The sequence below is a fragment of the Schistocerca americana genome, chromosome 5, assembly GCF_021461395.2.
Source record: "Schistocerca americana isolate TAMUIC-IGC-003095 chromosome 5, iqSchAmer2.1, whole genome shotgun sequence".
In the NCBI taxonomy this organism is placed as follows: domain Eukaryota; kingdom Metazoa; phylum Arthropoda; class Insecta; order Orthoptera; family Acrididae; genus Schistocerca; species Schistocerca americana.
Window position 1 is genome coordinate 134,487,534 of NC_060123.1, and position 26,239 is coordinate 134,513,772.

Consider the following 26,239-nt stretch of genomic DNA (forward strand, 5'->3'; position numbering starts at 1 on the left):
GAACGCACTCTCTCTAACCTGGACAGCAAGCTACACCGCGATGCAGAGCGCCTCTCTTGCAGAGTCTGCCACTTGAGTTTGCTAAACATCTCCGTAACGCTATCACGCTTACCAAATAACCCTGTGACGAAACGCGCCGCTCTTCTTTGGATCTTCTCTATCTCCTCCGTCAACCCGACCTGGTACGGATCCCACACTGATGAGCAATACTCAAGTATAGGTCGAACGAGTGTTTTGTTAGCCACCTCCTTTGTTGATGGACTCTCCCAATGGATCTCAACCTGGCACTTGCCTTACCAACAATTAATTTTACAAGATCATTCCACTTCAAATCGTACCGTCAATAAAGGATCCTTCTTTCTATGTATTCGCAATACATTACATTTGTCTATGTTAAGGGTCGGTTGCCACTCCCTGCACCAAGTGCCTATCCGCTGCAGATCTTCCTGCATTTCGCTGCAATTTTCTAATGCTGCAGCATCTTCCGCGAAAAGCCGCATGGAACTTCCGACGCTATCTACTAGGTCATTTATATATATTGTGAAAAGTAATGGTCCCATAACATTCCCCTGTGGCACGCCAGTGGTTACTTTAACGTCTGTAGACGTCTCTCCATTGATAACAACATGCTGTGTTCTGTTTGCTAAAAACTCTTCAATCCAGCCACACAGCTGGTCTGATATTCCGTAGGCTCTTACTTTGTTTATCAGACAACAGTGCGGAACTGTTTCGAACGCCTTCCGGAAGTCAAGGAAAATGTCATCTACCGGGGAGCCTGTATCTAATATTTTCTGGGTCTCATGAACAAATAAAGCGAGTTGGGTCTCACACGATCGCTGTTTCCGGAATCCATGTTGATTCCTACAGAGTAGATTCTGGGTTTCCAGAAATGACATGATACGCGAGCAAAAAACATGTTCAAAAATTCTACAACAGATCGATGTCAGAGATATAGGCCTATAGTTTTGCGTATCTGCTTGACGACCCCTCTTGAAAACTGGAACTACCTGTGCTCTTTTCCAATTATTTGGAACGTTCCGTTCCTCTAGAGACTTGCGGTACACGGCTGTTAGAAGGGGGGCAAGTTCTTTTGCTCTGTGTAGAATCGAATTGGTATCCCGTCAGGTCCAGTGGACTTTCCTCTGTTGAGTGATTTCAGTTGCTTTTCTATTCCTTGGACACTTATTTCGATGTCAGCCATTTTTTCGTTCGTGCGAGTATTTAGAGAAGGAACTGCAGTGCGGTCTTCCTCTGTGAAACAGCTTTGGAAAAAGGTGCTTAGTATTTCAGTTTTACGCCTGTCATCCTCTGTTTCAATGCCATTATCATCCCAGAGTGTCTGGATATACTGTTTCGATCCACTTACTGATGTAACGTAAGACCAGAACTTCCTAGGATTTTCTGTCAAGTCGGTACATAGAATTTTACTTTCGAATTCACTGAATGCTTCACGCATAGCCCTCCTTAGCTAACTCTGACATCGTTTAGCTTCTGTTTGTCTGAGAGGTTTTGGCTACGTTTAAATTTGCAGTGAAGCTCTCTTTGCTTTCGCAGTAGTTTCCTAACTTTGTTGTTGAACCACTGTGGGTTTTTCCCGTCCCTCAAAGTTTTACTTGGCACGTACCGGTCTAAAACGCATTTTACGATTGTCTTGAACTTTTTCCATAAACACTCAACATTGCCGGTGTCGGAACAGAAATTTTCGTTTTGGTCTGTTAGGTAGTCTGAAATCTGCCTCCTATTACTCTTGCTAAACAGATAAACCTTCCTCCCTTTTTTTATATTCTTATTTACTTCCATATTCAGGGATGCTGCAACGGTCTTATGATCACTGATTCCCTGTTCTGCGCTTACAGAGTCGAAAAGTTCGGGTCTGTTTGTTATCAGTATGTCCAAGATGTTATCTCCACGAGTCGGTTCTCTGTTTAATTGCTCGAGCTAATTTTCGGATAGTGCACTCAGTATAATGTCACTCGATGCTCTGTCCCTACCACCCGTCCTAAACATCTGAGTGTCCCAGTCTGTATCTGGTAAATTGAAATCTCCACCTAAGAAGAGGAAATTTATGTGAAATGTATTCCAAATTTTCTCTGAGTTGTTCTGCCGCTAATGCTGCTGAGTCGGGAGGTCGGTAAAAGGAGCCAATTATTAACCTAGCTCGGTTGTTGAGTAGAACCTCCACCCATAATAATTCACAGGAACTATCCACTTCTATTTCACTACAGGATAAACTACTGCTAACAGCGACAAACACGCCACCACCGGTTGCATGCAATATATCCTTTCTGAACACCGTCTGTGCCTTTGTAAAAATTTCGGCAGAATTTATCTCTGGCTTCAGCCAGCTTTCCGTACCTATAACGATTTCAGCTTCGGTGCTTTCTATCAGCGCTTGAAGTTCCGGTACTTTATCAGCGCAGCTTCGACAGTTTGCAATTACAATACCGATTGCTGCTTGGTCCCCGCATGTCCTGACTTTGCCCCGCACCCTTTGAGGCTGTTGCCCTTTCTGTACTTGCCCGAGTCCATCTAACCTAAAAAACCGCCCAGTCCACGCCACACAACCCCTGCTACCCGTGTAGCCGCCTGCTGTGCGTAGTTGATTCCTGACCTATCCAGCGGAACCCGAAACCCCATCGCCCTATAGCGCAAGTCGAGAAATCTGCAGCCCACGCGGTCGCAGAACCGTCTCAGCCTCTGATTCAGACCCTCCACTCGGCTCTGTACCAAAGGTCCGCAGTCAATCCTGTCGACGATGCTGCAGATGGTGAGGTCTGCTTTCATCCCGCTGTGCTCACCACAGCCGTACGGACTACCCCAGCACCCCTCCAATTCCACATGCAATGTTAGAAAATGCTGTCAGGTACAAAAATTGCTTTCTTATTGTATTTATATTGTTGTGTTTGAATTTAGCCAAACATGTAACACGCAATTGCACAAATTATCCCTTTTGTATTAATAATATATTCTTCGTACTTTAGTGCATGCGCACAATATGTAAAATTTCATTATTTCCTTACCTCATGCGCAATTTTGAAGTCCATTGAATGTACCTCCAGATTTTAATTTTTTTGTGAATTTATAGCGGACAGCGCAGCCCGCGCAGTCTGTTACGACGTGTGATGCACGTGACCGACCGTGCCTAATGAGGAGGACGAGGCTGGACGAGTTGCCGCACACTGCCGCCGCCAGGCTAACACAATTCCTGTGCCTTTGGAGCTGTCACCGGGCTGAAATTCCCACAACGTTCACGGCACGGCGACGTGTTAAGAGAAAAAAAGGGAGGGCTAGACGGGTGGCTTCCGTGGGAAGGAAGAGCAGGGAAGAGAAGTGTTCAGTTAAAGGTCCGTCGCGATATTAGGAGGTAGGGTAGTTGGTGTGTAGGGTATTGAGAATCGGGAGTGGCCCCGATTTTATTCCAGTTACTGGTGCTAGTGGCAAACCTACGTTTCTAGCATTTGTAGATTTAGGGAAAGCTTTTGACAATGTTGACTGGAATACTCTCTTTCAAATTCCGAAGGTGGCAGGGGTAAATACAGGGAGCGAAAGGCTATTTACAATTTGTGCAGAAACCAGATGGCAGTTATAAGAGTCGAGGGGTATGAAAGGGAAGCAGTGGTTGGGAAACGAGTGAGACAGGGTTGTAGCCTCTCCCCGATGTTATTCAATCTGTATATTGAGCAAGTAGTAAAGGAAACAAAAGAAAAATTCGGAGTAGGAATTAAAATCCATGGGGAAGAAATGAAAACTTCGAGGTTCACCGATGACATTGTAATTGTGTCAGAGACAGCAACGCACCAGGAAGAGCAGCTGAACGGAATGGACAGTGTCTTGAAAGGAGGTTATAAGATGAACATCAACAAAAGTAAAACGAGGGTAATCGAATGTAGTCGAATTAAATCGGCTGATGCTGCGGGAATTAGATTAGGAAATGAGACGTTTAAAGTAGTAAATGAGTTGTGCTATTTGGGGAGCAAAATAACTGATGATCGTCCAAGTAGATTGGTTCAAGTGGCTCTGATCACTATGGGACTTAACACCTGAGGTCATCAGTCCCCTAGAACGTAGTACTACTAACACCTGACTAACCTAAGGACATAACACACATCCATGCCCGAGGCAGGATTCGAACCTACGACAGTAGCGGTCGCGCGGTTCCAGACTGAAGCGCCTAGAACCGCTCGGCGGTCGAAGTAGAGAGGATATAAAATGTAGACTGGCAATGGCAAGGAAAGCGTTTCTGAAGAAGAGACATTTGTTAACATCGAGTATAGATTTAAGTGTCAGGAAGTCGTTTCTGAAAGTGTTTGTATGGAGTGTGGCCATGTATGGAAGTGAAACGTGGACATAAATAGTTTGAACAAGAAGAGAATAGAAGCTTTCGAAATGTGGTGCTACAGAAGAATGCTGAAGATTAGATGGGTGTATCACATAACTAATGAGTAGGTATTGAATAGAATTAGGGAGAAGAGAAATTTGTGGCACACCTTGACTAGAAGAAGGGATCGGTTGGGAGGACATGTTCTGCGGCATCAAGGGATCGCCAATTTAGTACTTGAGGTCAGTGAGGAGGGTAAAAATCGTAGAGGGAGACCAAGACGTGAACACACTAAACAGATTCAGAAGGATGTAGGTTGCAGTAGGTACTGGGAGATGAAGAAGCTTGCACAGGATAGAGTAGCATCGAGAACTGCATCAAACCAAGCTCTGGACTGAAGATCACAACGACAACAACTGGTACTAGTGGTCCTGTAGTGAGTAAGAGTGGTTTCTGGTTGTCGGTGGATGTGCTAATCAGCACTGAGTGCGGATATTGTTTTGCGGATCCTGGATAAATAAATCTGGAACTTATCATTAGAAAGTCAGCATTAGTAGCCCTGAAGTCGGCAAGATCTAAAACTGAATTATAATTTATATGTGTTAAGTACCTGACGGAACGCTTCATTTTAGTGCCATGTCACGCAGCTGTGCACTTAAGGGGAATCTGTAGCGACTGCCCAAATCCACTCTATATATTCATGGTTAATGTGATCCAGGGGCCCCACAAAAACTATTCAAAAGTTTTCAACGACATTAGTCGCATTTGGGCATTAAAATGAATCAATGAGAACAGGTGAAAATTTGTACCAGACTGGAAAGCGAACCCGGGTCTCCTGCCACTTAACATGAGAGATCGCCTTAACCACCTCAGTTATCCGACCCAAATTCCCACCCTCTTGCACACTAATAGCACAGCAGCAACTACACATGAACCCCTCACTCGCCACTTCGGATTAGACAAGGGATCGAGCTTCGTGTTCACCTGCACTGAAAGAATGGATCTTTGGTAGTCGCACCACCTTGTATGAGTGCATGTGTGGGGAGGTGGGGGGGGGGGGCGTGCTGTGTGTGGCGCCTGTTCTTTTGGACATGTTTCCACATCCAACAGAAGTGTCGCCGCAGCAAGTGACATGACAGCCGATACGACAGTGGCACCATGAGCTGCTGGTTCCATACGCTTCTCTTAAAATTGTTGTGGCACAGTTTTCAATATGGCGTCAGCAGAGATTATTTGTGGGACACTGGCGTTGTAATCCAGGTTATTGTATCAGAACTTAGCCGGGAACACAGTAAGAAGAAGATTAAGTACAAACAGACCCGAATCTAAGGGGGTGCGAATGATATGCGTTGTTATAATTATAAGCGAAATCCATAGATTCGAACTACCAGAGTGGAAATAAACGACTAACAGGAATAACAGGTAACAAAGATTTCGCACTATCTTCTCAGCGTATTCAAGAAAATGAAATTTTGATGCTAAATTTTTGCCAGATCGCCACACTACTAACGGCCGGTTGCACGATCCCGGGTTAGCAGCAGCTTTTGTTCTATCCTTGGAATAGCGCGGAAAACGCGTAATAACGCCTAACCGGGAATAAACGCAGGATAACTAAACGCGTGATTCTGGCAGGGTTAGTGAAGTTAACCGGAGAAAAAGTTTTGACAATGGCAGGAACAGTTACAGAATTAGTGATGGACAAGATTGTTTGTTAGAAGGAGGAAGGAGAAGAAACGGGGACATCACACAAATTATATGGAGGAATATGATGATTCTAAATTTGTATAAAAATTTCGTTCTGCTACTAATTTTCGATCACATGCTTAAGAAACTGGTGTGTATGAATGAACTGTGAAACTATTTCCCACCTTAAAACTTTTTACTTGTAGTAGGCCTAATAGGCATTTGATATTGGTACTTCGTGAATTATGTTCTGTCGTGTTATTTACGTAAACGAGTGGATAAAAATGTCCATTTGTGCCAAAAGAGTCTCGCTTACTTGGTGTATGTTACAACTGCTGCAATATTAGAAGGACCTATTTCGTTTTATTTAGCAGACAGTGACAAAACAGACGTAATCAAATCGAGAAACCATACCAGTCTTGGGTACTGTTCGCATTAACAGCTTTTTCAGTACCAGACAATGACATTCTGATTTTTCATGTAGCAAAACGTTAAATGAACTTTGATGAGGTAATAGATTCTTTGGCAGAAATGAAGGCACGCTGTGTAAAGCTCAACGAGATTAAAGAGGAAAAAAAAAAAAAATGCTGGGGCCTAAGGATTGAAGAAATGTGTACTGCCTTGCTTGTCTCTTGTCTTCACTAGTTTCATGTTTCCTATATTTAATTTTATGTCACAGAAAAGAGGAAGTTATTAGCTAATAGGCAATAAAGACTGCAAATTTTCTTAAGAGTACTTATTCTCCGGTCATAAATAACTCCATCCAGTATTAGTTGAGAGATTTTTTTAAGGGTGGTAGGATGTAAAACCACAGGTACCACAGGACATTTTAATTTCCACTTCCTGAATATAGGTTTGATTGCTTCCATTACAAAATGTAGACATTTGAATTCCACTGAGCGTAATAAAGGATCGTGCGATAGACGAATGCTGTGTGAAGCGTGGCATTGCACTTTGGCATTTAAGACCAAGTAACATGTCTTACATTTCCTCGATCATATGTGTTGTATATATCAACCTCTTCAGGAAGAAGCGCCCTACAGCATGAAGATACTTTTGAAAAATCGATTTTTTAAATTTTTCACGTCCTATCGCAAACGCTCGATTGGGAGGGAGCGGCCGCCACTACCAAGCATTTGCCCCGGTTCGGAAATATCGTAGATCCGGCGCTCAGTACAAATATTGTATTTGGAAGTGGAATTTACACACAAATAACACAGTGGTATCAAACAAAGTAATGGATGTTGCACATGTAAATGACGACGCATACGTGAAACACATTCAAAGAATGAAAGCTAATTTTGAATACTTGCAGAAGTGTGATACATTAGAGATGCAGTCCTGACTCAGATAAAACTATAAGAGACACGTCGATATTTGGCATCTGGCAGTTACATCTTTCCAATATTTAGGATTGTGCCACGGTCTCAAAAGAACAATTTCCAAGTTTTATGTTTGATGCTATTTACGATGCCCTGAAGACTCATTTACAAGCTAATCTTTCTCAAACTTGTACCCCACATCAGTTAAAAACAACGACATATTAAATTTATCCTTTACTGAATTTTGGAGCTACACTTCATGCAAGTGCATTAGAAGACACTATAATATACACTCCTGGAAATTGAAATAAGAACACCGTGAATTCATTGTCCCAGGAAGGGGAAACTTTATTGACACATTCCTGGGGTCAGATACATCACATGATCACACTGACAGAACCACAGACACATAGACACAGGCCACAGAGCATGCACAATGTCGGCACTAGTACAGTGTATATCCACCTTTCGCAGCAATGCAGGCTGCTATTCTCCCATGGAGACGATCGTAGAGATGCTGGATGTAGTCCTGTGGAACGGCTTGCCATGTCATTTCCACCTGGCGCCTCATTTGGACCAGCGTTCGTGCTGGACGTGCAGACTGCGTGAGACGACGCTTCATCCAGTCCCAAACATGCTCAATGGGGGACAGATCCGGAGATCTTGCTGGCCAGGGTAGTTGACTTACACCTTCTAGAGCACGTAGGGTGGCACGGGATACACGCGGACGTGCATTGTCCTGTTGGAACAGCAAGTTCCCTTGCCGGTCTAGGAATGGTAGAACGATGGGTTCGATGACGGTTTGGATGTACCGTGCACTATTCAGTGTCCCCTCGACGATCACCAGTGGTGTACGGCCAGTGTAGCAGATCGCTCCCCACACCATGATGCCGGGTGTTGGCCCTTGTGCCTCGGTCGTATGCAGTCCTGATTGTGGCGCTCACCTGCACGGCGCCAAACGCGCATACGACCATCATTGGCACCAAGGCAGAAGTGACTCTCATCGCTGAAGACGACACGTCTCCATTCGTCCCTCCATTCACGCCTGTCGCGACACCACTGGAGGCGGGCTGCACGATGTTTGGGCGTGAGCGGAAGACGGCCTAACGGTGTGCGGGACCGTAGCCCAGCTTCATGGAGACGGTTGCGAATGGTCCTCGCCGATACCCCAGGAGCAACAGTGTCCCTAATTTGCTGGGAAGTGGCGGTGCGGTCCCCTACGGCACTGCGTAGGATCCTACGGTCTTGGCGTGCATCCGTGCGTCGCTGCGGTCCGGTCCCAGGTCGACGGGCACGTGCACCTTCCGCCGACCACTGGCGACAACATCGATGTACTGTGGAGACCTCACGCCCCACGTGTTGAGCAATTCGGCGGTACGTCCACCCGGCCTCCCGCATGCCCACTATACGCCCTCGCTCAAAGTCCGTCAACTGCACATAAGGTTCACGTCCACGCTGTCGCGGCATGCTACCAGTGTTAAAGACTGCGATGGAGCTCCGTATGCCACGGCAAACTGGCTGACACTGACGGCGGCGGTGCACAAATGCTGCGCAGCTAGCGCCATTCGACGGCCAACACGGCGGTTCCTGGTGTGTCCGCTGTGCCGTGCGTGTGATCATTGCTTGTACAGCCCTCTCGCAGTGTCCGGAGCAAGTATGGAGGGTCTGGCACACTGGTGTCAATGTGTTCTTTTTTTCCATTTCCAGGAGTGTAGTTCATTTTCTTTTTTAAAAGCTACAGTCATCCTGAAGTAATGCCACCAGAGGCCCTGTTACTTTCTTTTTCAAATCCGCTGGGCAAGTGTTTAAAAGAGCACTAAAAGTTTCCAGTACTAGAATCTGATTATTCGAGTATACTGCCAGTATTCCATTATTTTTCTCGATTTTTAGGATGAGATGAGCAGCAGTGAAATCATATCTTAGCTTTCACTAATTAAATAATACTTGCTTACTCATACATAAATTTTATCCATGCATCATATAATGTAAACATCATAAATATTTACCACGTAATTTAAGGTTTATGTTTTCATAGCCGCATTGCAAAACCTTTAAACACCAAAGTTGCACATCCCACCACTGTACACAGAACGAAGGGGGTTTGCAGAGATCATTAATGTGATATATAACTAACACTACACATTTTCATAACACGCAAGCACAAATACGAAAAACTTCAAATACAACAAGTTAGCATCAAATATGGCGACCCCTTTGACACTAATCGGTGTTTGGGAGGAGAAAAGTTGTGCCACAAGAATTTGAGTTTTTCCACACTCACATAGGAGGGAGAGGGGGGGGGGGAGCGGGTAGAGGGGGTGGAGAATAAAGATAATATACCTGTTATCAGTTTAAAACTATAGTTAGCAATTTCGTAACCGGATAAAGTTTCTGTGTGCCCAGATATTCACTTTAATTGTAGGAAACTTCTTCACAAGAAACGTTTTTAATTATACGCTAAAATCCGTTTCCTCCTCTAACCTCTTGTTGCATACTGGCAATGCTTTATGAAGTATCATCTGATAACCATGTGACTCACATGTCTCTGAATATGAGTTGTTCTTCCTCATTTTGTGTGGGGAGACCCACAGTTGCATGTATTGTAGTTGCGATCCACGCTTTTGGCTTGTAGAGTTCTGTGTTAGCTCTGATCAACTTGACACTTTTGTATATACATAGGAGGGTCCCGCAGGTACAGGCAGAGTTTTAAATGCAGTGCACCTCTAGGTGACGTGCCACAAATAGTCCATTTATGTAATGTAAAGATTTCATTAAACCAACTACTTGCTAGTTTTAACCCAAAATAAAAGCGTTACATTTTTAGGTACACCAGCTTCCAGATATCTCACTTCACTTTCACAAAGTAAAATACTACTAATCAAGAAAATAACAAGGACTTCTAGAAGCTATGTTTCTCTCAAGATAACGTGCAGTTAAAGACAGACAAAGAAGCGCGTTCACAGGCTGGCCATATCTGCTGCTAACAATAAATCTGACACGTTTTTATGTCCAAATGTGGGACCTTAAAAAAAGAGAATAGAAAGACTACCCTTTCTATTTACATCCCAGGTATATTTCTGTATTCAAAATCTTAGTGCTACGGGCAGTGCTGCTTTTCTGGGGGAACGCTGGGGGATGCGTACCCCTGGCCTAAACTTTTTCGTTGACAAATTAATTTTTTTTTACGATGTTGAGAATTTGGAAGAGTGCCAGGGATTTATTTCACGGACATAAATCTTTTATTTCACTTTTTCGTGTTGGTAATTGCAATACGAATGACACCAGTGCAGTTTTTGGTGGGAAAAGCGATGTCATTGACTGTTTCAAGCATTTCGAAGCTGCGCCAACCGTTCTCGACAACTGAATCGCTGGCAGCCAGTTGATGACATGTTGATGACGTCATGGCTAAATGCAGACGGGTGGTATCCCATGCTCCAGGTATAAGTAATTTTCGCTGCATTATATCCAATGTCGGAGTGCCCTCAAACTTTTTTTTAGAAAAAAAGGACTGGCTGTAGGCAATATTGACAACGACGAGTACACACATCGATTTTATATTGTGTAAATTATGACGTCAAAGTTACGAGAGTTTGTTGTTATCTTACGTCGTAAACTACATGACATGTGATCTCAAATTTTCGGACAAAGTGATGTACTTTTCTGAGTTGCAATTTATTGCAAGTTATGCTGAAATGATGTACTAAGCAATAATGTAAACAAATTATTATAAAATTTATTAGAACATTTTAATACATTTTATTTTTAGTAGCAATAATTTTATTCATTTGTAGATCAGTGGTATGGCATTTTAAGAACAACAAAAATAACGTAATTCATAGATACAGGCATTTGAATAATTAAAAATGTCTTGTGTGACAAGGTTAGGAAGGAAGCGGCTGTAGCCTTAAATTAGGAATCATTACGGCATTTGGCCAAAGTAGTCGTAATTTAGAGAGACCACGGAAAAAGTAAATCGGGATGGCTAGACGAAGATTGTAGCCTTCACCCACCCGAATGCAAGGCGTCTGTTTGAAACAGTGCTTCCCGGACATACGACCAGTCTCAAAAACAGGCGCTACTTCATTCGATTTATCCCTAACGTATAGCTTTGTAAACAACTTATTTAATAATACAATGTTCATTCATTTCTCACTCCCAGTCACTGCACACACAACTCTTTCTTCTTATTGTTTGCCTGTTCTCGTTTCTCCACGGGGTCGGCATTGTTATACGGGGTAGTTTTATGTTCAGGTATGATAATAGTCACTAAATGTTGGTGTACGTGTATCTGAGAAAGGACGTAGGTATTTACCCGCATGGACGTCGCAAGCTAACGCGCACAGCTGTCCGGGCACCTACACACATTAATGCATAACGTAAACCTACACATACTATTAGCTGACGTTGTTGTTATTATCACTGTAAAAACATAGACGCTGCAGCACGTTAAAAGTGGGAGCGATTGCAAATTTTATTGGAGGAGGGTGAAGTACGAAACTGTAAGCTGTACCCACCCAGAAATCAAATATGTAATTATGCAAGAAATAGTGGGCGATGACTGAAACCTCTTAACCGACTTCGTTATGAGTACTGTCTCCTACAGCGCACACGTATTGTTGGCAATGGAGCTTTTTTTTTTTTTTTTTTTTTTTTTTTTTTTTTTTTTTTTTTTTTTTTTTTTTTTTTTTTGGCTGCAACAATTCGACTTGTCTCTGATTGGATAGTTGTATATTTCACGTCGTGGGAGTACCAACTGCTCCCCTTTGCCAAAATGATTTTCTTACAAAACTAAAAGATATAAACAACTGTATAAAGAAACCTCGTGTTTAGCAACTTGATAGACGCATACAAGAAAGTTATTATTATGTTTTTCTTGTTTGCCATGTCACCTTTTTTGTAAGGCAGTAAATCCGCCTGCAACAGGATATTGAGGCCCCCACTGGTGAAAACAAAGGAAAGGGAGAGGGTGAATTGAGTGGAACTTTGTGCCGTGTTGAGTTGCTGTTTAATCTATGTTCCGAGGTAGATCTATTGAAAACGGAAAGTTAAGTTCTTACAGTGAGTAATGGTATCGGTAGCGCTATATCGACTAGCGTTATTTATATAGGAGTAATGTACGATAGTTGTTAAACTCGTGTAACACCGCGCGAAAACTCGTAATTCCAGTAACTCCGCAACGAAAGAGATTTGAAAGTGCATGGGTTTCTCATATCTGTCAATGAAAAGGCTTGTACTATACAGTTCGGACAGGCTGCAACTTTCTATACCACGAAATATTATTTTTTTAAGAGACAGTTTTGCTTCACCGGCAAAATTTAACTAAATAGAGTTACGAGGTTTTCATTAACTACCATCGTGTTTCATATCCATTAATTTTTGAACATTAGAGAGCAAATTTTTGCTATCGTAATCACATTTTTTGATTTTATTTACAATTGACATCACAGTGCCACTGTAAAAACAAATCCAAACTATCCTCTAATCCCCAATGAAAAACAAGCTGACACTGCGTGATTTACACTTCTAGTCTCCCACAATCAGTTAAACAGACAGACGGTTTGCTGGTATTTCGTTATTGAAACAAAAAATCTTTCCCGAGTGTTACACGATTTCTCGTTATTTTGAATAGTTGAAACTGTTCCGTTCACTGTCCACATATCTGTGAACTGGCTGCCCAGTAGCTTCTCATGAATTTTGTCCAAAGTTAAAATTCTAGTTGCCATGTCGTGAATACCTATAAGTCAATGACACCCCATTATGAGACCTACATATGTACTCAGCAAACATCTGCGATACCTTCGTTTATCATCATGTTCCATGCATCCAATCAAGAAGGAGGCTCTTCAGGCATGTGGAAACATTCATTCAGTCACTAACCCACTCCTACTTTCCAAACCCCACAAACGCTACCCTGCATACATTGCTGGACTATCATCTTTGACAAAAAGGCCCCAATGGATAACTACTGTTTAGGGTTTGTTTGGAGCAGTAATGTTTCATTCCCCAGTGGGGTGTGTGTTATATATAACTCCTGAATTGGGCCAATGGTGTACTTGGGTGGTTCGGTTTCTGAGCGCTATTCCCACTGAAAACTAGAGTCCATTATGTCATATTTCATATGTCTTAATCAGAGACACACCATTAGAGATCACACACAGAAATAAAGAGCAATTTGTTTCTTTTGTATCATCACAGGTAAATCAGAAACCACTCACATCATCTTGTCACCATGAGGGCACTGGAGCAAGCGCGACATGTTAGTGCTGTGGAGTTCATCATACATTCCAGTTATCTGACAGCCCATCAGTCAGCTACTTTTATTATTTATTTATCCATTTGCCACAACAGTATGGGACCTGTCAGTTACATTACAGAAGTAGGCTAGTGTAGGCATATATGAAGCCTATACAAAGCAGGGTAAGATTAGACAAGAACAGGGCAGGAAGATGGTCATGACTTATCAATGAAACCATATCAGCATTCACCTACAGCAACATGCGAAAGACCAAGTCAGGAAGCCCAGTTGGGAAATGAACCCGGCAATTCCCATATCAGTGCATTAACACTGGTTTAGTCACTGTGCTCCATGTATGATTTGGAAAGAGAACCACCTGTACCTAATCTAGAAGGAGCTTACAACATGCACAAGAAGTATGATCAGTTAGATAAACCAAACAGGAAACTTTGTTATATTACACTTCTGAAAGAAATGTGTGAATCTATTATTTAATGTTACTGGAAAAAAATACTGCCAACCACACATGAACACCTGCTAAAATTATATTCATCACAACTATTCTTGCAACACATCCTTTCTCTGAGGAGGTGTAGTGCACTGAATCTGAAGCAGAGAAAACAGATGACCAACAGCAGCAACATTCTTGTGCAAAGACACACACAGGATAGGTCGTACATGTGTTAACAGATTACATGGTATTCAACAATATATAGGGGCCAAGTACCTCTGTAAACTGACATATTCACTTACATGGTTGAAACTCTTCTCAAGAAGAAATGTTTTTACCTCTTCTCTAAAAGATGTTTTCTTCTCCAACGTCTTTGAGTATGAGTTATTTTTGCTCACTACACATGGAGGGTCCAACAGTAACATGCGTAATAACTATAGCAATTGCTATTAGTTTGCAAGTCTCCAAGACTAGATCTTGTCATCAACACGTTTGTATATGTATAGGGAGGCTACTGTAAGCATGTACAATTTTTAAATAGGGGCTTGCAGCAAGCCCTTGTAGAGTAGTGTGACAAGATTCGAGCAGCCCTTCTCTGTAACGTAAAAAATTTATTTAATTGACTATCAGTTTTATCACAAAAAAGCTATTTCATAAACCTATAAGGGACAGGAGGTAACCAAGGTAAGCCATTCTAGCACCTTCTGAGGAGCACAGTTTAGAAATGATTCTTGAAGCAAAACATGCCAAGCTGAGTCTCTGGGAGAGTTCCTGTTACATGGACTTTCCAGTTTAAGCTTTGATCAACATACATTTCTAAAACATTTGTAGATCATGCTCTTTGTAACCCTCTTCCACCCAATATGAGTTGTAGATCTTGGGTTTGATTCATTTTCCCAAATTGAATGTAATTTTTTTTGCAACAGGTCAGGCTCTTGGTACTGAATTATGTATGCAATGACTTGACCAGATGCAGATAGAGATCGTCTAACAACATTCACTATTACGCAAGTGTCATTTGGAAACAACATGATCTTAGCTGCAGTTTCTAAGGTTTGCACATCAATTATATAAGTAAAGAACAGAAGGAGGTGTGACAAACTACCTCTTGGCACACCTAGTTCAACATTCTTTGGGTCATATACTAATCTGATTTTATGATTAGAATAAGCTGATGTGAGTTTCACAGCCTGTGATCTGCACACACAAAAAAAAGTTTTGCATCACCTCAGTTCTAAGAGTTCTGGAACCCGTACAAAAAATTGGAATAGAGATCAACATAAACAACATTTTCACCCTTCAGAGGTGGTGGTCCAAATTGCTGTTCACACCGGTACCTCTAATACCCAGTAGCATGTCCTCTTGCATTGATGCATGCCTATATTCGTCATGGCATACTATCCACAAGTTCATCAAGGCACTGTTGGTCCAGATTGTGCCACTCCTCAATGGCAATTCAGTGTAGATCCCTCAGAGTAGTTGGTGGGTCACATAGTCCATAGACATCCCTTTTCAATCTATCCCAGGCATGTTTGATAGGTTTCATTTCTGAAGAACATGCTGGCCACTCTAGTCGAGCACTGTCATTATCTTGAAGGAAGTCATTCACAAGATGTGCACAATGGTGGTGCTGATTGTGATCTGGGAAGACGAATGCCTCGCCAATATGCTACCGATATGGTTGCACTATCGGTCGGAGGATGGCATTCACATATTGTACAGCCATTATGGCATCTTCCACGGCCACCTGCGGCGTATGTCGGCACCACATAATGTCACCCCAAAACAGCAGAGAACCTCCACCTCACTGCACTCGGTGAACAATGTGTCTAAGGCGTTCAGCCTGACCGGGTTGCCTCCAAACTCGTCTACGACGAGTGTCTGGTTGAAGGCATATGTGACACTCATCGGCGAAGAGAACCTGATGCCAAGCTTGAGCAGTCCATTCGGCATGTTGTTGGGCCCATCTGTACTGCGCTGCATGGTGTCGTGGCAAAGATGGAACTTGCCATGGACATCGGGAGTGAAGTTGCTCATCGTGCAGCCTATTGCACACAATCTGAGTCATAACATGACAAACTGTGGCTGCACGAATAGCATTATCCAACATGGTGGCATTGCTGTTAGGGTTCCTCCAAGCCATGATTTGTAGGTAGCGGAAATCCTCTGCAGTAGTAGTCCTTGGGCAGCCTGAGCGAAGCATGTCATTGACAGTTCCTGTCCCTCTGTATCTCCTCCATGTCCGAACAACATCTCTTTGATTCACTCTGAGACACCTGGATACTTCTCTTGTTGAGAGCCCTTCCTGGTACAAAGTAACAATGCGGGCACAATTGAACCGTGGTATTGACTGTCTATGTGTGGTTGAACTACAGACAACACGAGCCATGTACCTCCTTCCTAGTGGAATGACTGGAACTGATCGGCTGCCGGACCCCCTATGTCATATTAGGCACTGCTCATGTGTGGTTGATTTCATCTTTGGGTGGGTTTAGTGACATCTCTGAACAGTCAAAGGGATTGTGTCTGTGATACTATATCCACAGTCGTCTATCTTCAGAAGTTCTGGGAACTGGGGTGGTGCAAAACTTTTTTTGATGTGTGTATATTGCAAGTATACTTGAAAACACTTGTTTACTATCTATTTTATCGCCATTGCGTCCAGCTTTTCGAAAAAGATTGCTTGACTTAACAATATTAAAAGCTTCAGAAAGATGTAAATTAACCCTTACAACACTGAAGTTGTTATGTAGGTTTCTAGTTATTTGATTTGTATAAACCATGATTGCTGTTTCTGTGCTTTGGCCTTTGTAAAAGCCATATTGATTATATTCAGTACTTTGCAGTCATTTAAGAATTTGGTGATTTATGGTTTCATTAATGTCACAAATACCTCAGAACATGCTGAGTGGAGTGATTTGGGTCGATCATTTTCAGCTTTATGCCTGTCAGCACTCTTGAATAAATTGAATTTTTTAATCCGTGGGTGAACATTCCCTCAGTGAATGATAAATTACATTGTTTCCATCTCTTCATTGGCTATACTGTATCCCTTTTTCCAGATTGGTTGAAATGTAGCGCTTCCCATGGCAGGTGCTCAGGTGGCATCCTTTTGTTGCGGTCATACTATTTTCTTTTCTTTTTTTTTTTTTTTGTAAGTGTCTCATCTCTTCTGCCGTTGTTTTTACATCTAGTTTTTGTCTTGTATCTTCACTCTGCAGTCTCTCTCTCTTAGTGTCAGTCCAAGAAGTGACCTCAGAAACCTCATCTCAGTTGCTTCAATTCTTCATTCACCTCTTATTCTTAGGATTCTGTTTTTACTACCATATATAAGAGCTGGCTTAGCTACCATGTTGTGCAGTCTTTGTGTTATCTGTTTTCTCATAATTCTACCAATATATCTCCATATACAACCATTTATAGCAGTATATTTCTGTGTATCTGTGTCCACTGATGAGAGGTTAAACTGGAACCAACACATTGATGGTCTGCTGAAACGTCTGAGTTCAGCTACGTATGCTATTAGGGTTATTGCGAATTTTGGTGATAAGAATCTCAGTAAATTAACTTACTATGCCTACTTTCATTCACTGCTTTCGTATGGCATCATATTCTGGGGTAATTCATTGTTGAGTAGAAAAGTATTCATTGCTCAAAAACGTGTAATCGGCATAGTTGCTGGAGCCCACCCACGGTCAGCCTGCAGACATCTATTTAAGGATCTAGGGATCCTCACAGTAACCTCACAGTATATATATTCACTTATGAAATTTGTTGTTAATAATCCAACCCAGTTCAAAAGTAATAGCAGTGTGCATAGCTATAACACCAGGAGAAAGGATGATCTTCACTATGCAGGGTTAAATCTGACTTTGGCACAGAAAGGGGTAAATTATGCTGCCACAAAAGTCTTTGGTCACCTACCAAATAGCACCAAAAGCCTGACACATAGCCAACCAACATTTAAAAATATATTAAAAGAATTTCTAGATGACAACTCCTTCTACTCATTGGCTGAATTTTTAGATATAAATTAATGGAGGGGAAAAAAACCAACTTAAACATTAGTGTCATGCAATATTTTGTGTAATGTAATATCTTGTACAGACATCTTTTATTAACCTGACACGTTCCACATCATTACGAAGTGCCGTATTCACGATCTATGGAACAAGTATTAATCTAATCTAATCTAATCTAATCAACAAGTGAAGTAGATTTGTGTATTGATGTATCTGCCTCCAAGGTATTTGAATAAATTTACCTGTTCTGTTATTTTATTGTTTATCACTATTTTGATTCTTCTTATATGTTTCCCTTCCACTTCCATTAATTTTGCTTTATTTACAGTTATAACCATATGGTAAGCTTGTAAAATGTTATTCCATTTAAACACTTTTCTTGTAAAACACTTTCACTGTCTGCTAGGAGAACTTGGTTGTCTGCAAATAAAATAATGTTAAGAAATTTGTTCTTTCCCAGGTCTATCTTCCTGAGGTTCTTAGGATTCCATTTTTCTGTAATTTTGTTTATGTATATAAAAAACATTGGTGAGAGCCCACACCCTTGTTTTAGTCCCAGATTTATAGTCAATAACTCTTCTTTTATACTAATTTCAGTGTTAGCATACAATGCTTTAATGGCATTCAACAAATTTAGTGGTACACTATGGTCAGTGGGTATAGCCCATAATCTCGTCCTGCTTACCTTATCATAGGCCTTTTAATCATGTTTCCTAATTCATGTTCACTAGGAGGAACTATATGTCATGCTGCATGCAGGTGTATGATACATAAGTTTATTATGATTCATGAAATTTAAGCTTTGCGTTTGGGAAACATTTATAAAGTAATCATTTATGTAAATTGTTGGAATTTTTTTGCCAATATTAATATTATCAGTAATTGTAACTGTAATTACCTGTTCTTCATCTCTCTTCCCTGTTTCTTTTGTACAATTTCCCATACAGGTTTTTATTTATTACCCAACAATCTTATTATGCTATCATTTTTAAGTAGTTTTGCATTTGCAATTACCTGTCAGTGTATTTTCTTACAGGTCTTCATGTATTCTATAAACTGTCGGTCTTTCCATTTGAGACCTGAACTTTTTTAGAGTCGTATAGGAAATTTTAATGCCTGACATGATTAAGGTACTAGATTTACTGATCCCACATGAATGGACTCTGGTCAATTTCTCTGGAGAACGCATCTCAGAATTAGTCAGAAATATTGAACAGAAAGCATTGTTACTACCTGAGTGTGAAAGTACTTCTAACCAGATTCATTACTTAGTACCACAGTTTTCCAATGAGAAATTACTTATATAAGAAAGAAGTTCATCAATTTCTTTCACAGATAGAGCTGAAATTGTAAGGATGAGGGTTATTATGGTCAGATAGTCCTAGATCGGTGTTAATAATTTTTATCAGTGTGGAGTCAACAATTTAAAATATTTTGTCTACAAGACATTTCCATTTTATTTTTTATTCTTGTGGGGCTCTTTATATAAGAGTAAACTTTACTAGGGTTTTATTGAAGTCACCACAGATGACTGTAATTGCTTTTTCAATAAACAAAATGTCTACCAGAGACTAATTTGTTAATGAAAATGATTATGGCCCCACTAGCTGATCTATATACAGCTACAGTTATTACGTTACCCAGCTGCCCATGAAACTGAACAGCAGCAGCTTAAAGATTCTTTTCAATAATCAGTGCTTCTGCCTTACACCTCTGTTTATATTCAACATTAGGTTTAAGAAAAATACAAACTTCCCCACTTTTAGCATACTTTGTACAGAACTGACTAGACAAATTATCATGATTAATATTATTAACAGTACCTAATTCACAATCCTTACACCTGTGGCCATAATACACATACAGTCAATATTGGAATTATTAACTGCAACTTCAGGTTCAAAAGATATGCTTCTCAAACTATGAATATTATAGATTAAAATATGAAAACTTCTAAATTAGAGACTAGTTACAGTTGTGCTTACACTTTGCTGTGGGATATCTGACCCTGTTTTGAGGCTGATAACCAAAAATTCTTGAGTACCTTGTAAGCATTTTTTTGCTTCATTGTAATGCTCACTGCAGCTGCTATTGGTGAGGATGGATCTTTTGTTGCCAGTGAAGGGTCTTTTTTCTATTACGGCTAATGTCGTGCCTCTGGCTGCTGGTGTAGTATCCTCTGTTGCCAATGTTGGGTCCTCTGCTGCTGGTGTAAGGTCTTCTGCTGGAGGAGACCTGCTTTCATCTGCAAATGTCCTGGCTTCTACTGTAGATGACCTGGTTTCTGCTGTAGATGATGTAACCTCTACTGCAAGTGACCTGACTCAGCTGCTGTGGACCATGACATATTTCTTTCTGCCACAAGTGAGATGAAGACCTTTCAGAATTACTGTTTGCTGAAACGTGGCTATCTGCTATAACATGGGAATTAATAAGTTTTGGTGCTACGGCATACAGATTTCTGTATAAGCACAATCCGTATCACTCCAAGCAGGGGGTTACCTTCATAGTCTTGGATTTTATTGAATTTAGCATTGTTAAAATTCACCGTAGTAGGTAAGAAACACATATTTTTTTGTTTTCTCCAAAAAAATTCCTGTCCTAAGATACAGGCCTCCAAAGATGACACTGCGAACACCATTTCAAAGATGCAAATTTCGGAAATTTTTTTAAAATGCTGTATCTCTTTAACAGTTCTAGATTTTTGTTAGAGTTTTTTTATTTGAAAGATAATTGCTTTGTCATTACAGTGGTATCCTCCATTTGGACATATCTGCCAAAGTTCTTTTATTGTCGCCATTTGAATTTTTTTTTATAATATATAGAATTTTTTTTTTTCAAAAATGCCAGTGCAGAAAAGTTATATTTTTTCTGTCGATTAGTACCATGTAGTACTATATTCTCTGTAAAGGAGAGCTTCCACTTTTAAGTTGGACAGGTTTTATTTTAAAAAATCATTTTTTTTAAACTTCCAAGGGTTATTTCTATTGTCTTTGTTGCAGTTTCTTATCACTTTGTTTGTTTCAATTATTTCTTTTCACTTTCATTGTTACAGATATTTCTTACACTTCGTTGTGGTGTCTTGTCAGTTTCTTTGCCATGGTTGTTCATTGCAGGTTTCTGTATTGTAATTGTTCAGTGCTAATTTGTTTACTGAAGAGGCTTCTAAGAAACCTGAGGCCATTGAGTGGATTCTGTGTTTTCATGAGGAATTTGCCAGTTGACACAATTGCAGTGTGCTTTGCGAAAAGGACTGTTTGAAATGTCTTCTGACTGAGGCCACAGGAGAGTGAAGTGTGCTCACTATTTGCATATCAATAAAAGAGTGATATATAAGACAAAAAAACGGACTTTGTTCAGGTTGGGAATAAGTGACCTCATTGTGAGACTCTGTTTCAAAGTTTGACAGAATAACAACAATGATAATATCTGAACAAGGTGAAGCCTCCCATGGTGCAGATGATGCAGATTTTGCATCAATAGAGGAAGAATTAAATACCCTGAATCGGCCAACTATAGAGATAGGTGTTAGTCCTGTTAAGAAACTGTGGTCAGTGAAATCGAGTCATAAGCTCTATGCATCAAGAAAGTGCAGGGAAATTACTAAAGCTGTGGATGAATACACTACAGCAAAACTGACCACACTCTTCAAAATAGGAATTCTATCTTCAGGAGAAAATGAACCAAAGCACTCTTGCTCCTCTTGCCAGGAATTTTTCACAAATATCAATTGAGCTGTTGAATATTATGAATCCTACAGTGAAAAGGTGCAAGTTTTAACTATTATTCCAGAGACATTTTCAAAGAAAACTGTTTTGAACCATATTCCATCAGTATCAAAGTACATGATAGACAAATCAAGAAATGTGAGGTCTGTAAAAGGAATGTTTGGAAGACCAGATCCCTATTATGGTCATCCTGTTGAAGCAGATCAAGTTCAAATAGTGCAGTCATTTTATCTGGAAGATAAATGGGACTGTTCTTGACAGAGTGCCTTCAAAAAAGACACCATAACTGTAACAGTTGAAAGTCAAAAAGTTGTGGAAGTGAAGAGGTACATGACTTGCAATATTACAGAAACTTTTACAATTTATAAGAGTAACTATACAACTTCACATATCGGAAGATCAAAATTTTATGCACTACGACTTAAGTGGGCAGTTACACACCCACCTAGAGAGGTATGTTTGTGTGTATACTGAGTGAATTTTGAACTTTGTGTGATAATTTTGAAGAACTTACATATGACACTTTGGTTGGGCACGTGAAGTCATTAGTAGTTTGTGACATAAAGCGAGAGGCTTGTTTGTTTCAAGAATGTGGTGACTGCCCTGGAAAGGGAGGACTGTCTTTGCAGACACTTGGCCTGGAAGACGTAGCAGAAAACTCTGCAGAAATTACATATGCAACATGGGAGGAAAATAAAGTAATTAAGAAAACTGTTACCTTTGACAGTTTCATTGATGGACTTGGTAAATGGTTAGCGAAAGCAGTAACACACCAGCATCTGAAGAAATTGTAACAACAACATACTGCAGAGGTGAAAAGGTGTGTACAGGCTGAAGAACTATGTTTTGTGCTTCACTGTGATTTTGCTGAGAATTGGTCTATAAATCTCCCATAAGAAGTACAAGGGTATCATTGGAGTAATGACCAGGTTTCAAGTTTTACAGAAGTGACATATTTTCAACAGGGTGCGATTTGTGCTTTTACCAGTGGGGGGGATGTCTTAGGGGGTTAGTAGAATTACATATGTTACTAGCTTGGACCATGGCGTTACACATGGTTAAACAGCTATTTATAAATAGATGTTAGTGCTGAAACTCACCATTGACGCGTATGCACTATCAAAAAAGCCATCCCTTGTTGTATCTTTAAAAGTACATTATAGGTAAAGCTCATTTGCAAAAACATCTTCATACGGGTACAGATATACGAGGGGAATTCAAAAAGTAGAGGCACATTTGTGGAAAGCTGTACTTATTCTGATGGTAGAAAACTGAAACATATTAATATATATAAAAACAAAGATGAGGTGACTTACCGAACAAAAGCGCTGGCAGGTCGATAGACACACAAACAAACACAAACATACACACAAAACTCAAGCTTTCGCAACAAACTGTTGCCTCATCAGGAAAGAGGGAAGGAGAGGGGAAGACGAAAGGAAGTGGGTTTTAAGGGAGAGGGTAAGGAGTCATTCCAATCCCGGGAGCGGAAAGACTTACCTTAGGGGGAAAAAAGGACAGGTATACACTCGCACACACGCACATATCCATCCACACATACAGACACAAGCAGACATATTTAAAGACAAAGAGTTTGGGCAGAGATGTCAGTCGGGGCAGAAGTGTAGAGGCAAAGAAGTTGTTGAAAGACAGGTGAGGTATGAGTGGCGGCAACTTGAAATTAGCGGAGATTGAGGCCTGGCGGATGACGAGAAGAGAGGATATACTGAAGGGCAAGTTCCCATCTCCGGAGTTCGGATAGGTTGGTGTTGGTGGGAAGTATCCAGATAACCCGGACGGTGTAACACTGTGCCAAGATGTGCTGGCTGTGCACCAAGGCATGTTTAGCCACAGGGTGATCCTCATTACCAACAAACACTGTCTGCCTGTGTCCATTCATGCGAATGTGGAAAGCAACAAACTGTCCATTCGCATGAATGGACACAGGCAGACAGTGTTTGTTGGTAATGAGGATCACCCTGTGGCTAAACATGCCTTGGTGCACAGCCAGCACATCTTGGCACAGTGTTACACCGTCCAGGTTATCTGGATACTTCCCACCAACACCAACCTATCCGAACTCCGGAGATGGGAACTTGCCCTTCAGTATATCCTCTCTTCTCGTCATCCGCCAGGCCTCAATCTCCGCTAATTTCAAGTTGCCGCCACTCATACCTCACCTGTCTTTCAACAACTTCTTTGCCTCTACACTTCTGCCCCGACTGACATCTCTGCCCAAACTCTTTGTCTTTAAATATGTCTACTTGTGTCTGTATGTGTGGATGGATATGTGCGTGTGTGCGAGTGTATACCTGTCCTTTTTTCCCCCTAAGGTAAGTCTTTCCGCTCCCGGGATTGGAATGACTCCTTACCCTCTCCCTTAAAACCCACTTCCTTTCGTCTTCCCCTCTCCTTCCCTCTTTCCTGATGAGGCAACAGTTTGTTGCGAAAGCTTGAGTTTTGTGTGTATGTTTGTGTTTGTTTGTGTGTCTATCGACCTGCCAGCGCTTTTGTTCGGTAAGTCACCTCATCTTTGTTTTTATATATAATTTTTCCCACGTGGAATGTTTCCTTCCATTATATTGAAACATATTAATAGTAAGACTTATTAAAAAGTTTCAGTGTTCGGCTCCACAAATTTAAATTATGTGTAAAGGTTTACTCCAGTGCGTGGGAAATAAACATCCCAGGTTGGGATGCATAAACTAAAACCAGAGGAGGGGATATTCTGATGCAGAGGGGGGGAAATCCCCCCCCCCCCCCCCCCCCCCATCCTCCCCTGCAAATCGCACACTGATTTTCAAAACAAGACCACAAGTGTTGCAGTTATAAGTGATGACACAGGATGTGACTCAGCAGATGCTTTGCTAGCAATGCGCAATATTCTTCAACTGCAAACAGGGGCAGAGAATATCATAATTATTTCTGATGGTGCTCCTAGTCATTTTAAAAATTGTTACCAGCTGTTTGAACTGAGTAAGTTGCTTGTGCCAACTGACTGGGTATACAGTGCTACTGGTCACGGGAAAGGGCCTTGTGATGGTGTAGGACGCCTGCTGAAGCACCATGCTACAAAGCATAATCTTTCCCGACCAAATACAGCTGTGATTCAGAATGCTGAAGATTTTACAAGAGTCATGAAATCTTACACAGCCACAGCTTTCATTCTTTTGTCCAAAGAGGAAATCAAAGAATTCTGTGAGCAGAAAAAGGAAGAATGGTCCAAACAAACAACTCTGATGAAAGGAATTCAGAAGACACATTTTTGGACTCAAAGTGATGGGTGAACTTATATTGCACGCCCTTTAAAGACCAAGAAGGAAGAAATTTCGTTCGTTCAGCCAACACCTCAGAAACAGCAGGATAATATTCAGATACACAACCTGAGAAGGGGGATGTTTGTGGTGTGTGTATGATTGTGACTGGTGGATTGCAGACATAAAAGACACCAGTTATGAGTTAAATGAAATTGCAGTGAACTTTATGCTACCACATGGACCAGCTGCTGGATATAGGGTAATAATAATAATAATAATAATAATAATAGCTTTATTCAACATCAAATGGTACACTGCAAATGTACAAAGAAACCGTAATGATTACAGTTATTTGTACAATACACAAGACACATTCTTCTGAATAAGTCATTAATTTACAACAAAATTACAATAACGTGTTTACTTATCTATTCACATAATTTCACAAAGCATTTGTTGTTCTTCATATAAGTATGGTACTCTTCTAATGTGTAGAAAGGGTGTTTTACTAAAAATTTCTTAAGCTGATGTTTCAGTTTAATTGTAGGAAGAGCCATGACTGCTCTAGGCAGTGCATTAGCTAATTTTATACCTGCATACTGAGGCCCCTTTTCATAAAGTGCTGTTCTGTGGCTGCCAATGTAAAATCTTTCTTTATTTCTAGTATTGTACTGGTGGAAATCTGAATAAGTGTTTGGGAGCAGTCTTTTCACAGGCAATATGGCTTTTAGAATGTATGTGTTTATAACAGTTAACACCTCTGTTTTTGGAAACAAGTTGCGACAAGATTCCCTATATTTTGTTCCACAGATTATTCTCACACCCCTTTTTTTGAAGAATGAGTAGCTTATCTAGATTAGCTTTGGTTGTTGCTCCCCAAATTTCAATACCGTAGTTCAAGTGAGAGGAGAAAAGAGCATGGTATGCAGTCTTTAGGACTACGGTGTCTCTACAGAACTTGCTAATAGTACTGATTGCAAATATATTTTTTGACAACTTAGTTGCTAGAGAGTCAATATGTGTGTCCCATTTCAGGTTGCTTTGGATTGTTACGCCAAGGAATTTTACACTAGACTCTTTCTTTACCAATTCGTTGCCCATGTATAATTTAATTTCATTATTCAAACTACTTTTGTTAAACTCCATCAAACATGTTTTACTGGTGCTTACATTTAAGTGGCTTTCATTAAAAAACTGAACAATTTCTTTTGTCACATTATTAC

The 26,239-nt window shown here is 40.8% G+C and overlaps 1 protein-coding gene across 1 annotated transcript in view; it reads left to right on the plus strand.

Annotated features, from left to right (window-relative positions):
* Positions 1–20,265: 20,265 nt before the first annotated feature.
* LOC124616240 (myosin-11-like) overlaps positions 20,266–26,239 on the plus strand; it is a 216,342-nt gene continuing 210,368 nt past the window's right edge. The window contains exon 1 of the mRNA XM_047144544.1: positions 20,266–20,395. The gene's annotated coding sequence lies outside the window, so the exon portion shown is untranslated. The remainder of the gene's footprint in view (positions 20,396–26,239) is intronic.